The 11,373-nt window shown below is 34.0% G+C and overlaps 1 long non-coding RNA gene across 1 annotated transcript; it reads left to right on the forward strand.

The window, feature by feature from the left end:
• Positions 1 to 2,627: 2,627 nt before the first annotated feature.
• On the forward strand, positions 2,628 to 10,889 carry LOC129923366 (uncharacterized). Its single transcript, XR_008775328.1, has 4 exons — positions 2,628 to 2,703; positions 2,819 to 2,844; positions 9,647 to 9,702; positions 10,623 to 10,889. It is a non-coding gene; the product is annotated as an uncharacterized LOC129923366 (long non-coding RNA).
• The last annotated feature ends 484 nt before the right edge of the window (positions 10,890 to 11,373 follow it).

An 11,373-nucleotide genomic window follows, 5' to 3' on the forward strand; every position in this document is an offset into this window, starting at 1 on the left:
AATTTAGGTCATGACTGAATGCATGGCGTGTAGGACGTATTCATCATTATCGGACATTTTGCACAAACCTAATAGTGGCTATTCCTCTTAAGGGGGACTCTGCGACATGCAAAGAGTCTGCCTTGAAGTTCATGTAATAATATGAAAAACTACTTATTAATTGTTGTTTTAAATAATTTTCCACTTACATGCATATTAAATAGATTTTTTTCTCTTTGAAAAAAATAGTAACCAATTTTTTGTGTGCAAATGTAGTAGTTATTATGACAGAACTTACAATTCTAAGCAATACATTTTAAAAGAAAAGATTTGACAAAACATTTATAACCGTTTGCATAAATATCTTGAAAATATGGTTAATAGCTATCTCCTTTACTAAATAGCCTCATGTGTTTGTTACTATTAATAGTGAATAGTTGTAAAAATCACATTCCACACAAAACTAATAGCGTCTTTCCCCGTTTCGGGGGCTGCTAAAAGGGGAATCTTGGAATAATGATTTCGCCACTCCTTAAATTCAGCCGTTTACGGGTCAGCAAAGCATCCACATAATCCTGATGCAGTCCCAGCTGCGACGGGCAGGACACGTCTGCAGAATGAAAGACGGCAGCATCCCTAAACGACTCCTGTATGGCCAATTAAGGGAAGGAAAGCGCTCACACTGGAAAACGTTTTAGTGGCACTCTCAAAGCTTCTCTGAAAGTGTTCAGCATATACCCGGCCACCTGGAAGACAGAAGCATATGACAGAGCATCGTGGAGCCGCGCTGTGAAAACTGGGGCACAAATTGCTGAGAAAAAGAGAACAACGTTGGCAGATGAAAAGCGCCAGAGAAGAAAAGCAAGGCCAATGATAATAGCTAGATCTGGAATAACCTGCCCAGTGTGCAGCCGAACATTCCGGGCTCACATAGGTCTCACCAGCCACATAAGGAGCCAAAAAGCCCAGTGCTAAGCCCTCAGCCCCTGGATGACAAAAGTGGTCATCATCGAACCACGAGGAATATAGTATATATATATATACTCGTGGCTGCGCAGTCCCAGCTGTGACCTACATATTTTGCCACATCAAGGGCAAGCATAACCATTGTCCGCAGGCGGTCGATTTAGATTTTCTTTTCGCCGTCTGCGTTTGTCCTCGGCAGCAGATTTTCTTTTGGTCTCAAATGTGTATCCCGCGGCCTTCGAAAGTGACCTCCAGCTGTCTCGTTCTGAGTAAAGTAATAGCAGGTGAAATTTATCTGTTTTATCGTCTTTGACCAGTAGGAAATTTGTGATTATCAGTCAGTAAGTCAGTCATCAGGACTTAAACATTTATATTGCAGAAGAATATGTTTCTTGCGAATTTTTTAAAGGTAAAGCAATAATTACGCAATAATACAGTGCCCACTAATATTGAATAAATGGGAAAAAAGTTTCTATGTGCTTTCTGTGAAGTACGCTTAAAAACTATAGAGTAAATATTTAGTCAAAAACAGTGGGCCAAATCCTCGTAGGCGGGCGGGTGATTCCTGCTTGGCGGGTGGGTGATTCCTGTTTTGGTGGGTGGGGTGAATCCTGTTTTAAAAAAAAAATCCTGTACAGGGGTTGGCTCATTTTTTTTTTTTTTTTTTTTTGGTGGGTGGGTGACTCCTGCACGGAGGTGATTTCTGCTTGGTGCGAATCCTGCTTGGTTGGTGAGTGGTTCTTATTTATACAAAAAAAAAAAAAAAGAAATGTAGTTATAAATTCTAGGCAAAAACAGTGGGCCAAATCCTCTTAGGCGGGTGGGTGATTCCTGCTTGGCGGGTGGGTGATTCCTGTTTTGGTGGGTGGGGTGAATCCTGTTTAAAAAAAAAAAATCCTGCACAGGGGTTGGCTCATTTTTTTTTTTTTTTGGTGGGTGGGTGACTCCTGCACGGAGGTGATTTCTGCTTGGTGCGAATCCTGCTTGATTGGTGAGTGGTTCTTATTTTATAAAAAAAAAAAAAAAAAAAATGTAGTCATAAACATTAGGCAAAAACAGTGGGCCAAACCTTCTTAGGCGGGTGGGTGATTCCTGCTTGGCGGGTGGGTGATTCCTGTTTTGGTGGGTGGGGTGAATCCTGTTTAAAAAAAAAAGAATCCTGCACAGAGGTTGGCCCAATTTTTTTTTATTTTTTATTCCTGCTTTAAACTTTATTTATTCGGTCTTTATTTGATTATTGGATTTTGTGCTATTGTTTCCTTTTTTCTTGAGTTGTTCTCTTAAATTTATAATATTTTAAATTATAGTTACTTATCTCGTCACATTTACACTTTTGTTTAAATTTCACTTGAATTTCACTTGAATTCCTGTTTAAAAAAAAAAGAATCCTGCACAGAGGTTGGCCCAATTTTTTTTTATTTTTTATTCCTGCTTTAAACTTTATTTATTCGGTCTTTATTTGATTATTGGATTTTGTGCTATTGTTTCCTTTTTTCTTGAGTTGTTCTCTTAAATTTATAATATTTTAAATTATAGTTACTTATCTCGTCACATTTACACTTTTGTTTAAATTTCACTTGAATTTAGAGAATATTTTTATTTAGAATGACAAACGCAACAACAAACTGTAACAGTATTTTTTGGCCTTCTACTAAAATTAAAATAGAATCATTGTGAATGCACAGAAATCTGGCCTAAGAGTTTGATAAAACGATCGTTTCCGCTTCCTATTCTTTCTTTTAGGTTGCTGCTTTGCAGGTTGGTAGATCTAAATATCTCTTCTAGGATCAGCTAAAATCTAATATAAATACTAAACATCGCATCAATATTAAATCATCATATGTTTCAATAAACTATTATTTCTCTATTTCAGTATCATTGAAGAAAATGAGAGCCAAGGTAAGCATATAGTTTTGACTTTCTTACAAGCTTTAAAAATAGAATGTAAATAAATCTTAAAAAAAAATGGCGTGGTCGTGAATGAAGTACATACGTAATAACAGTTAAATTGCGTGCCACATTAAAGAATTATGTTAACTATACCTACCATAATTGCTTTAATTTTGCAACTGCGTAGTTTTCTGATTAGTTCAATTACCACGCCCGTGTTTCATATTTTCATTATAACAAAATCATAGTGATAGCCACAGGGTCTGCACATGTTCAAATTGTGGCAGTATTTTGACTCACTATTACTAGGTACTTCAACATCGCTATTTTTGTACGCCGGAAGTGTGTTTAAATTCTGGTCCTCATGGTTTCGGTCGCGTCCCCGGTTACCGTCGGAAAAGTGCGTAAAACGTCATTATTTTTTAACAGATCTTCTAGATTAGAGTATCATTTTGTCGGGGAGAAAATGGCGATTCTTTTGATACCAAATTTGACGGGATTGGTTTATTAGATCGTTTTTTTTTAAGATTCCAAAATTAGGGTGTGTTCCAGATATGATTACTTTTTTATTTTTGTTTTGTAATTATTTATATTGGTTAGTAATTTGTAGTATCCATATCTACATAAGAATCACGTGTGATTATAAAGCTATTTTGGATGGCACTCTTGGTATATGAATGCCAAAATGACCACCAAATCGAAAGTAGCCATTTTGCTATCAATTCTACCGGAAGTAGTAATAAAATACTTATAAAATATAATAAAAACGAAGTTTCCTTGTTTATTAATATAGATAATGAAGCAAAAAAACTCGTATTAATGTAGATCTAGATTTAGTTAGTAATAGATCTAGAGAAGCAACAGATAATGTAGAAAAATCAAATTATTGTTTTAATCATACACTAGAGTGTAGATCTAGGTCTAATACTTAGAATTAGATTTAGGCTTAGACTTAGATCTATTTTCTAGAATAGGAACAGAGATGCTTAGAATGAAATCTAGAATAAGAATTAGATATAAGATAGATAGATCTTTAATTGATTTGATATATACTAGTCTAGTCTATACTTAATTGTCTTAATAAACTAATACTAGTTTCTAGATCTAGAATGTTGAGGACTAAATTTAGATCTATTTTTTTATGTGAAATTTAATGGGAGAAAATCTGAGAAATAGCCTAAAAACTAAAACAGCTTTTCAATATATATTATAAATTAGATAATTTAGATGTTTTATTATAAGTTTGTTTAGATTATGTCTGTATATATAATATATATATATAGATTCAGTATATTTTAAACTTTATAAAAGAGACATTCTGATATCTAATCTTGGCAATTTGACTAATTGTATTGATTTCTATTGCCTCTTGCCTCGCCCCCCCCCCCCCCAATATCCAAATATTTGTAATTTTACATCTGCATTTTTTTTAAAATAAAAAAAAAGGTCAATATTTTAAAAATGTTTTTTTAAAGATAACTTTTTCATACTCCAGCTGTTTAAAGTCTCCTTTTAATTTTATGATTAAATATTAAGAAATAAAAACAAGTTCTCGTCAATATTTGAAAAAAATCTAGCTGTTCCCATAGTACAATTTTTAAAAATAAATGTCACAATTTTGAATTGCTTTTTTTCTTTAAAATTATTATATATTTTTGTAGCAAATAACATGTTTAAAGTTTCTTGAAAATTTGAAATGGTAATATTAATAAATAAAAAAGTTGTGCTTAAATAAGTCAAATTCCGACCAAATTTGTCGGTTCTATTTTTAGCTTCGTCTGGCTGTAAAAGTATAAAAAATAGATTTAGATGAAAGATTTGGGGATTAAAAAATGATATATAGAACATGTAAAGTCTCCTGAAAATTTGAAATAGAAATATTGACAAATAAAAAAGTTGTGCATGAATTAAGTCAAATTTCGACCAAATTTGTCGTCTCTATTTTCAGCTTCGCCCGGCTGTAAAAGTGTAAAAAATAGATTTAGATGAAAGATTTGGGGGTTATAAAATGATATAAAGAACATGTAAAGTCTCCTGAAAATTTGAAATGGAAATATTGACAAATAAAAAAGTTGTGCATTAATTAAGTCAAATTTCGACCAAATTTGTCGTCTCTATTTTCAGCTTCGCCCGGCTGGAAAAGTATGAAAAATCGGTTTAGATGAAAGATTGGGGTTGTATTACGTTTTAAATAACATACATAAAGTCTTCTGAAAATTTGAACCAAAAATATTGAATAATAAGAAAGATATGCATGCTTTAATAACAAAAAGTCATTTTTCGGGTACCAAAATTTTTTATTGAATACAAAGCCAAAGAAGGAAAAAAAAATAAATACAAAAAAAATCATAACTTTGCTTCTACTTATCATAGAAACATAAATTTGATATTTTTGTAAATGGGACACCAAGCTCTATTTAATGATATCAATTACAAAACAATATGATCAAAACAAATTTTTTTGTTGAAGTGCCTACTATTACCGCTATGCTCCTATTAGTTTTCATTTCAGTGTAGTAAAGATGTCGTTCTAAACTTCTTTATAGATCTACTGATCTAGATATTGTTGTGTATGTTAGATGTTCTATATAGATCTAGCTATAGTTCACTTCTGCCAAAACTAAAAGTCCTTCTTGCCTTGTAGGGATGTTACAATTTTTTTCAGAAAAATTATTTTAAGAATCTTGTCTGATATGTTGTAGATTTGAATGAGCCTTCTAAATTTATATGAATTATGTCTGTGTGATTCCTGGTTGAAAGAAAATAAATTTTTTATGTGTGCTTGTCCTTATCATAGCAACCAATGGGCACGATGTGAGGAGATTTGAATGTGTTGAATAAATATGCTTGCCATTTCTTATATATTAAACTAGTCCAAAAATATGTTTCAAAGGAAGGTTTATTGTTATTAAAATCTCTGAACACTAAGCTGCTTATTATATACCCATTAGATCTAAATCTAGAGTAAAACAGGGTCGTCGCACACCCTAAGCCAAATCGCGGCCATTTTCAACTTTGAATTTTTATAGCTCCGTAATGGTCTAACCTATGAAAAAACTAATAGTATCAATGGATTCCTCGTCCTTTTTTTAATAAAAATAGATACGACGTATTGTATCACTACACCTTGTTAAAATTAAATATAAGGTCAAAGAGGTGTAGGGTCGGTATCGTTGCGCGTAAGGCAAACCAAACAATTTCTCTTCGTGTCAGGAAAACCAAACACTGTGTAAGGGTCAACAAAAACTTCCACAAAGTATTTTTGAAAATATATTTTAATCTTTATTAGTAATAAATAAATCATTTTCATTTACATCTGCGTAAGAACACAAGCCTTTGTCAGGTTTCCCACGCTTGGTATCTCCATTCTAGGCTTGTAACTGACGTCACACCAAGGTCACTAGACACACTAGTTTTACCTGTAGCTGGCCGCCTATAACACTACTCCACATGCTCAGTTTTACAACTGAGGAAACACATTGGTAGTCTACTCCTCCCTCTCCCATTGGTAGTCTACTCCTCCCTCTCCCATGTTCTGCCATGCTTAGTGGACATGGGGGAGGGGGGGGTTTATATAGGTCAAGTGCCCCATTCAACATGTATGCTCAGTGGCTACAAGCAGTACAACTGGGTTCACACATTGCATACTCCTCCCTCTCTTGTGTTCTGGCATGCTTAGTGGACAGGGGGGGGGGGGTACATAGGTAAATTGTCACCTAACTTGCCACAGTCAATTGTTAGTCCACTCCTCCCCCCTCCTCCCTCCCTTTTTATTATGAAGCACCTTCATTCTTCTAGCATGCTCAATAAACTTGAAGGGAAGGCAACCTAGGGGGAGGATTTCAGATATCTCCATTCTAGGCTTGTAAATGATGTCACAACAAGGTTAGACACTCTAGTTTGACCTGTAGCTGGCCACACTACAAAGATCAGTGCATGCATAACACCTTGACTGTATGTATACAGAATTAAAAACAAAATTCAGAAAACAAAAAGTTTTTTTAAGAAAGATATATCTAAAAGAACATTTTATATACCTTTATAAAATAAATGAAGTAATGTCTGTATCATATAAGATAAGAAATATACACACTGCTATTAATTACAGAAAAATAAGAATATTAATAAATGATAATAAAGGTCTTCACATTTTTGAACAATATGTTTAAATTAATTCATATTAATTCATTATCAAACTAAAATTTTAATATATAGCAGCATGTAGGAAACCTCTAAATTTACTGTTACAACGCAAGACTGGGGCCACACCAGCTGCACACACATTTAAAGTTTTTCAACTCTGTGCTTTAGTCAAGTTTTTTTTTTTGCATTATGTGTGCAGACAGTGTGCCACCTAGAGTCACAAGAGAATCTAGTGGTCCCCTTGGTCGTAGGTACCACAGCCTAAACAGGCAGATTACTGAGGGACAAATCATTTTGCAGAAGATCATGAGGAAATCTTTGATTTTGTGGGTCTGCTAATCTAACATCACTAGCTCAGATTTTGTCATCTCATCAAAAGGGATGTGTGACTGGTGTGCCCATCTACAAGGAGTAAGATTGGTAATCTAGATTAGTTATAGAAGTTGTAAGATGCCCCATCTAACAAGCATGCTCAGTGCCTACAAGCCCTACAACTGAGGTTACACATTGGCAGTCTACTCCTCCCTCTTTCTCCCTCTCCAGTGTTCAGGCATGCTTAGTGGACATGGGGGAGGAGGGGTTCCATAGGTAAAGTTCCCATATAACAAGCTCAGAGCATATAATTGGCCTGACACCAGATACTATCAATAATTGCTAGTCCACTCCTCCCCCTCTCTCTCTCTTTTTTTTTTTTACTTTTATAGAGCATCTAGGGGGAGGGAGGTGTCCACAGATCTTTATTCTTGGCTTGTACCTGATGTCATACCAAGGTGGTTAGACACTATTTTTACCTGTAGCTTGTTACCCTAAGTGGAGATTTAAAAAATGCTTCAGTTTATGTATTTGGCATCTTACAACTTTTATAACTAATCTAGATTACTTTAATCTACTCTACATCCAGATTATATTAAACTACAATACATTAGTTGCTCTATTATCAATAGAAAAGTTATGTTGTGCGGATAGCTTGACAGACTAACATCCATCATGAAAACCAAACACCCCCCTTTAAAAAAATTCAGGCTCAATTGACAACATATTTCATAAATTACATGTGTTTCCTCATCTATTTAGAAGCCAAAAATAGAAGTCTCCTTGAGCTGATGCATCATCAGATTTAAAAATAGCCTTAAGCCCATGACCCTCCCCCTTGTTTACCAAGAGGGAAAAAAAAAAATTTTCGGATCTGTCTACTTTGACCTGAGGATGAACTTCTTTTTCTCAAGGAAAAGGAAGCACCACATGTCGGAAGTGGGATAAAATGGTGCCTGCGCAGGAGCAATATAGCAATTCCGGTATAAACATTAAAATTAAGGAGTTATATTGATAATAAGTGGTCTGTTTGGTTTGCCTTACAAAACGTCGCTGTTTGTTGACGCTGGTTTACTCTACATCTATTTCAAAATGCGTAACTGCAGAAATAAATCAATGTCAGCCATTTTGACATCATTTCAGTCTAAGTTTTTTTAAACTGCTATAATAATTCAACCTATCAGAAAATTATTAGATGTCACATGACCAATCTGACCAATCACTATTATCTTGGCATGTAAACAAGATGGCTAAAATTACAATGGTTAACAATGGCCTCCAGCATTAGATTCAACTGCTAAATATTAAAAAATTAATAGCATCCAAAGTGCTCATTATTATGTGAAAAGTAAAGCACTGAAATTTAGCCAGAAAAATGCTCTACAATACTGGAGAGTCAAAAGGCGTGGGAATGTTGAGCTTCTTAAACTGTACACAGGGAAATCGAACCTTTTTTTAAGTCTAATAATTAGTAACCTTCTACTCCACGTGGGAAAGCGTAATTTCATTCCAGGAAGCCATTTTTATTGGTCAATCAAAAACTATAACTCTTTTACAGAGAAGTATTCAATTAATAGGTTAACAAAGTGCGCCTTTAAGGTGTATCTAAAAAATGTCAGAAAAAAGTCGAAACAGTTTTTTGACTTAAAAAAAGGGGTGTGTCACCGGATATTGTAACATCGCTATGCCTTGCTTGGTGTTCCTGGCTGATTCAGGCAACCTATTCATGCCTAGATATAGTTTGGACTAGATGAGCTAGATCTAGTACTAGAGTGGCATTAGGGAAGGAGCATTGTACATCTTATTCTAGTGCATTGAACAACTTGTATTTTATTTTTAATTTGAGTATGTTGTTATTGTAAATTTATTGCGGTTGTTTTATGCATTGTTACACATCTTAGTCTTCTGTCCTGTTAATTCACCAATTGTACTTAAGCCACTTGTAGTGTTACTAGATCAAGATCTATTAGTAAAAAGAGAACATTCATTTATTTTAAATCTCGCCTCAAAGTCCTGTTAGCATGATAGAGCTCTTTTTCTTAGTCCCATGGAAAGGATGCAATGTTCTTACCAGGGCTAAATAGCACGGTGGTTCATGGTTTGCATTTGTGACTCGTTAATTTTTTGTGGCCCTTTACTTGGGATTTGTTGATCAGTACCAGGTACATAGTCATAGATCTGGATTATAGCTTAGCCTTAGGTTAAAAATGGGTTAAAAGTAATGATTAAATGGCGAATAATTCTAAATGTACGTTAGGGATGTAGATGTAATCATATTGAGGTTACTCCATTGACTCAATATTTTAAATAAATCAATTAAATACTGTTCTAAATATCTTTTGTTTTTCTTTTACAGTGGAGAAAGAAGCGCATGCGAAGGTTGAAGCGTAAGCGAAGAAAGATGAGGGCTAGGTAAGTACTTTCACTTGATTTATGCTTAGATCTAAGGTTTCAGTCTTACAGTCAAGCTTTTTGGTTCACCATTTCAAACTATGCAGTTATAGTGAGCATTATATAATCAAAGACCAAGGAAGCTACATTTCTTGTATTATGGGCATGCACTAATTCCTCTAGTTTCATTTTTTTTTTGCATAAAAGACTTTGATCTGTAGATATGATATTGTGAGTTTTAATTTTTTCTTAGAAATCTAAATCTTTCAAAATTTTACATCTAGATCTAATTCTCCTAGTCTTGACCTAAAGACAAGTATACTAGATTTAGATCTAACTAGGTCTATGTAGCATACAAGATCTAGAAGTAAAAAAGGACGTTAGTTTAGTGCCAGTCGACAATATGAATACAGTAATCTTAACTAAAAACACTAAATCTAGAATAGTTGAGAGTCAAGACTTTTAGATCTCTATACCTTATTGCTGTGTTATATATGGCTTTAAGTTTAGTCCAAGCCTAATCAAGGTTTTATTATTTCTAGGTGTACGTTTGGTCTGTATTGGTATCTTAAATGTCTTAAAGATTCTAGAACTAGGTTCTATGTCCTTTTACCGCGTAGGTGTTGACTGAGAACTTTTTTTTCTGTCTTTTCTCAAAAACACAGCATTTAATTTTTTTTTTTCAATAACTCAAATGCATTTTTGGTGTACCAAAAGTAAATGTTTTACCTCTTAGGAATGCTAAAATCAACTAGGTTCAAAATATGAGAGCATGTATGTTTTCATGGCACATTATAAAGCTGGTCCAAAAAAAAAATTGAGTCTAGGTTAAGTAACGATGTCTGCACTGTTAAAATAATTAAGGTCCAAATGATTTATGCATTTCTTTCTTATGATGAACATTACATTCAATTCTCTAATGTAAAATTTGTTTGTTCCAGATCCAAGTAAATCTTTGTCCAACCTGTTGTGTGTTTGTTTGTCATGATGTGTGCATCAGATGCCAGTCACAGCTGCTTGACCACCAGAAACAAAGGCTGTCAATAACAGATCATTTCTAGCAACTGGTATTTGTATTGAACAAACTTGTGTGCCATAATGGACATTACCTCTCACTGCACAAGATCTGTGGTGTGTTGTGGTCATTATGTTCTTGATTTGTGTCTGAGACCGCATCCTGTCCTGTAATAAATATTGGCTTTCATGTTGACATTAGTCCTTTTTACTTATTTTTGTATGTTCTTAGTTAAGCTTGTACATTTATTTACATTTAACATCTATCTGTTGAACATAAAAAAAGAAAATGTATTGATTTAAAAATAATATACTGAAATACTTTGTGAAGCTGAAGTGTCAAAAAAGACAACATTCTGAACACTGGTAACCAATATTTAAGATCTTCCACAATTATTGTTCAAGTACTTGGTGCTACAGCATGACTTGCAAAAATGTCTAGTTCAATTTGAAAGTTAATTTTTACAATTTAAACCACCTTGGTACCAAGCCCGTTAAATTCTTAAGTAAATGAATTGGAGCTTTACAACTTGATGTGGTTAACTAGGTGTTGACAATCACTGGAAATAACTATTGGTGTAACTTGTAAGATTTAACTTAAGGCTACTTAATGTGTACAGTAGGGTACGTCTAATATAACTGGATCACCTAAGAAGTCTTAGCTTTGAATTATTATTT

This window comes from Biomphalaria glabrata, chromosome 16 (assembly GCF_947242115.1).
Source record: "Biomphalaria glabrata chromosome 16, xgBioGlab47.1, whole genome shotgun sequence".
Lineage (NCBI taxonomy): Eukaryota > Metazoa > Mollusca > Gastropoda > Planorbidae > Biomphalaria > Biomphalaria glabrata.